Source organism: Micromys minutus (genome assembly GCF_963924665.1).
Source record: "Micromys minutus genome assembly, chromosome: 1".
NCBI classification, from domain to species: Eukaryota; Metazoa; Chordata; class Mammalia; order Rodentia; family Muridae; genus Micromys; species Micromys minutus.
In genome coordinates, this window is record NC_137969.1 from 91,487,378 (window position 1) to 91,492,671 (window position 5,294).

General features: G+C 44.9%; 1 pseudogene across 1 annotated transcript; it reads right to left on the bottom strand.

Moving 5' to 3' along the window:
- Positions 1-684: 684 nt before the first annotated feature.
- On the bottom strand, positions 685-2,674 carry LOC308413522 (RNA-binding protein EWS-like; annotated as a pseudogene). Its single transcript has one exon. The product of its transcript is annotated as an RNA-binding protein EWS-like (transcript).
- Positions 2,675-5,294: the final 2,620 nt, after the last annotated feature.

Sequence of the window (5,294 nt, forward strand, 5' to 3'; positions counted from 1 at the left end):
TTTTATTTTTATTTTTATTTTTTTATGATTTAAGAACCTTTTTCTTGTTGCTTGTTGCTGACAGCCTTGGGAAGTAATTCTTATGATTACTATATTTGAGTATTTTTGTCTACACCCAATTGTACTCAGGGATGTCAGAAATGAAAGAAACTAGTTCAGGAAGAGTAAAATAAATGCTCACAACTCAAATAAACTATAATAAAACTTTTTATTATAGCAATTTACCTTACCACCATGCTAATTAAATAATGTAAAGATCCTTTGGGGTTTTTTTGTTTGTTTGGTTTGGTTTGGTTTCATTTGTTTTTCTTTTTTTTTTTTTAATAAACATTTGGAGTTTTATTTAAAAAAAAAAATTCACAACCATGAACATTGTTACAATTAGAGGCCCTCTTGGTTCTCCACAATGATACTGAGCATGCTCACAAGGGGTTCCCATTGTTAAGTCTTAAAACAACCATCTTAAAAAGGAAAAACAAAACAAAACAAAAAAAAAAAAAAAAAAACTCAGCACACTACTATTTAACTTGTTTTAATGTTTCTTCACAAATGGTGAAAATACTAAAGTACAGACAAGGAATAATCATAATGTTGTCACCAACATTATAAATAAGGAATTATAAATTTAAAACATTTTCTGGTTTAAAAAATAAATCTGGTCGTCAATGCAGCTCTGCAGGTCTCTTAGTAGGGCCGGTCTCTGCGTTCCTGACGGTTATCGCCTTTATCCATTTTCCCAGGTCCTCCACGTCTGCCTCTTCTTCCTCCCATCTGTTCCATTAAAGGTCCAGGAGGCCCCCCAGGACCACCTTGTCTTCATCCACCAAAGCCACCTCGGTCCATGCCACGGCCACCTCGGAAGCCTCCTCTGTCTCCACCTCTGCCACCTCTAAACATTCCTCCAGCACCGCCGCGGTCTATGAGTCCACCTCTTCCTCCTCGCATGCCACCAGGACCGCCTCTGCCATGATCACCACCCGGAGGTGGAAAGGGTGGCGGGAGGAAGCCCTCGGGCTTAGGGGCCTTACACTGGTTGCATTCTGTTCTCCAAGCGAAGTTCTGGTTTCCACAGCCCGGATTGGGACACTGCCAGTCTCCAGCTCGGTGCTGGACATTTCCTCCTCCAGAGGGATTTCCTCTGGAGCCTCGGGGCCCTCTTGGAGGGAAGCCTCCTCTGTCTCCTCCACAGCCTCCCATGCGACCCATGGGTCCTCCGGGACCTCCTGGGCCACCAGGACCTCCACGAAGTGGTGGTGGCATCCCTCTGCCCTCACGAGGTGGCATGCCACCCCGCATGCTGTTCGTTGGAAGCTTCTTTCGGGCAAGAGAAACTTTAAGTTTGCTTCCTTGAAAATCTTTCCCATCAAACCATTCCACGGCAGCCTTGGCAGTTGGTAGATCTTCATAGGATACTGTGGCATCACCTTTAGGCTTTCCTGTCTCTTTATCCAGGTAGATATGGATCATGTGTTGTCCAGTTCTCTTGTTCATCTTGACAAACCCACACTGCTTAAAGAAGTCTGCCAGATCATCCAGAGTCACATTGTCATTTAATCCTTGCACATAAATTGCACTGTTGTCAGAGTCTTCATCGGGATCTATAGGAAGGCCTAGATCAAGATCTGGTCCTTCATCCATGGGTCCACCAGGCTTATTGAAGCCACCTCGCTCTCCAGCGCTGCCCATTCCACCGCGTCCTCCTCCCCGCCCACCTCTGCTCATGCCTCCACGATCAAATCCCCCTCTTCCCCTGCCCGGGTTATCAGGGCCACTCAAGCTCCGGTTCTCTCCGGTCCGGAAAATCCTCCAGACTCCTGCCCATAAACACCCATGCTACTGGGGTGGTCCTGTCAGAATGAACTCTGCTGCCCGTAGCTGCTGCTCTGTTGGCTATATTGACTTGGAGCCTGGCTGTAGGATCCAGTCTGAGGGGGGTAACTAGTGGGAGGCTACTGCCCATAGCTGCTTTGTTGACCATAGCTACTCTGCTGTCCATAGCTGCTTGGCTGCCCATAGCTGTTCTGCTGAGAGTAACTGCTCTGATAGTAACTAGTCGGCTATGAAGAGGAGTAGCTGCTAGGAGGATAAGATGGAGGTGCGGTGACTGGCTGCATTGGGTAGCTCCCAGGTACCTGGGGATAACTGTAGTTACTCTGTCCATATCCTAGGCTGGGTTGGTTATAACCCCCTGTGCTAGACTGAGGTTGACTAGTCTCAGCAGGCTTGTTACCATCCTGTGGTCTTGTAGGTGCAGTGGCTGCTGGCTGCTGGCCATAGGCTGGGTAGGCAGGCTGGGTGCCATATGCAGACTGAGCTGCGTAAGAGGCCTGCGTTGTGGTGACTGTAGCAGTGGTGGTGTCATAAGCACCAGTGCCATGTCCTTGGACCGGCTGGCTGTATGCCTGGGGGGCAGTTGGAGTGGTATAGCCAGTAGGAGGCTGTCGGTAAGAAGTTGCATATGCAGTCTGCCCATAGGTGGCAGTGCTCTGAGCCTGGGTATAGCTGACATCAGTAGGCTGTCCATAGGTTCCATAGCTTTGCTGCCCATATGCCTGGGTGGTATGTGCGTATCCTTGAGTTGGCTGGGCGGTGTAAGCACTGTAGCCCTGCTGGGCTGCAGCTTGGCTATAGGTACTGTAATCCGTGGACGCCATTTTCTCGCCTTCCTCCTCGTTCTCTCCTCATTTGTTTTTCTTGAATCAGGCTGACTCTGAAGATGTTAAGCTATTCCTGGGTTGGTAGCATTTGTCAAACAGATTGGAATAGCTAGTATCTGTTAGTGGGTAATTTAAAAAAGAATTTATTTTTAAAAAGAACATTTTATGTTATAAAAAGTCCTGCTTGAGATCCAGATGTGGTAGACCAGGCCTATAATCAAAGCATTGGAAGTTCAAAGCAAAGTGATCCTGAGTTTGAGGTCAGAGGTGTTTGCTTGCTCAGAGGAGAAGGGAAGAGGGAGGGAAGAGGGACTCTGTGAGGAAAGACCAGGATGGGGAGCCGCAACTGTGATGTAATAACTAAGTAAGTAAGTAAATAAATAAATAAATCTTGTCTCATAAAACAAACAAATAAAAAGACCATGAAATTTTATTTAACTGCAAAGAATGAGATTTCAGCATTTGCAGGAAAATGGGCAGAACTAGAGGTCATTAATAAAATGAAACAAGCCAGGCTCAGAGAGTCAAGTACAGCTCCACTCCCTCTCCTATGAGGAAGCAACACAAATACATATTCACACCTGTAACACAGCACATACCCTCTCATATGAGGAAGCAGCTTAATATATATCCATGCCTTTTGAGGGGTAGGGGGGCATGGAAATAAAAATGGGGCTCCTGGGAGAATAGTAGGTTTTTAAAGGAAAGGGTAAAGAAAGAGAGCAAGTTTGGAAAGGAAGGTATCTTGGTTTAGTTTTCTGCTGCTGATGAGATATCCTGACTGTAAGTATGGCTAATCTTAGTTATCAACTTGATCACATCTGGAATCAATTAAAACCCAAGCAGTTGGTACAGTTGTGAGGGACCTTTTTAGTTGGATCATTTGAGGTAGGAAGACCTATCCTAAATCAAGGCCATACCTTCTAGAGGAACCTACCTGAAAGGACGCGGAAGATGGAAGAGTCTCTTCTTACCTGCTTGCCTATAACCTGTTGTAATAACCCCCCTTTTAACATATATAAATTCATTCATCAGTTCTGTTCCCCTAGAGAACCATGACACAAGCAACTTAAAGAAGAAAAAGTTTATTGAGGCCAAAATTTCTAGTTCATCATCACAGGAAGTCCACCGTGGCCGAAGTTATAAACACGGCCTCCAAACATGACCACAGGCCAACCTGCTACAAACAGTCCCTCTTGGAGACCCTCTTCCCAAGCGATTGTATGTCCTGTCGAGTTCAATTAAAACTAACCGTCGCCGAATAAGAACAGCAAGAGGAGAGGGGTGGAATGAAGGGGAGGTGTGAAGAGTAGAGCACATGGTACAGAAATGTCATAACAAAACCACGTGTGTGTTAGCTAAAGGTCATTTTAAAGAGAAAATCGGGAAGAAACAAAGCTGGTTAATGAGATTGCTCTGTGGGGAAAAACACTTGCTACATAACCCAGATGACTTGTGTAGATGAGTTCAATTCCTGTAGCCCAAAATAGGAAGAGAAAGTTGTCGTTTGATCTCCACGTGTGTGCTGTGGAACATGTGTGCATGTACACACACACACACACACACACACACACACAAACACTAAGCAACAAAATACAGAAGCAAATGAAGACGTGCTTTAGAGGATGCTTTTATTTTCCAGTACTAACAGAGCAGTCCAAACAAGAAAAGGAAGAGGACAGCATTTGTAAGAGGCTTTTACCCCCTTGCTATGCCAACCTCACAGCTGTGAGACTTCTCAGGGGGAGAACTTAAAGCCAACTACACAACTAAAAACTAATTCTTTTATTATTTTAAAAATATAATACTTTACTAATTCCCCAATGTTGAGCATATTCATACACACACACACACACACACACACACACACACACACACACACACACACACACGTTCATGCACATGCAGGTGCACACATTCTCGTCTTCCCCCTAACTCCTCCAACCCTCTTTTCCACCCATTCCCTCCTTATTTTTTTAATGATCCATCTAGTTTAATTTGTGTGATCAAATAATTCTAAATGTGAGGCCATCCACTGAAGCGTGCTTGAACTACTAAGGACCACACTCAAAAAAAAAAAAAAAAAAAAACAAAAAAAACCTCTCCCCCTCGGTCTCCCAGAAGCCATCATCAGTCCAGTTGGAGGCATCTTCAGTTGGAGGTGCCAGTATAAGAATGTCGACTGGCCTGATCTTAAACAAGAAAACAGAGCCACTGGGAACTGATGAGTGTAGCGGTCCTGCTCTGCCCAGATGACACTGTTTCACTCCTCTCTGCCTTCCATCTCCCGCTCTTGCCACCTTTCAACCCTTTTCCACAATGGTCCCTGAGCCTTGCGGGTGGAGCACAGATGTCAGCAGCTGAGCTCTCCACTGACACTCCCTTCTCTTTACAAGTCGAGAGCATTTCTGCATCAGCCACTGTCTACTGCATGGAGAAACTTCTCTGATGAGGTCTTGGACCTGAACTAATCTAAATTAAAACCTAATTTAAAAGAGTCAGTGAATCTGGAATGAAAATAGCTATGAATTCATATGTACGAATGCATACGGAGTATAAAGCTAGTCACTAATTTGTTTGAGTCTGATAAGACATTACGTCCACACATACACCACATGCTTCATGAGACACGCTATT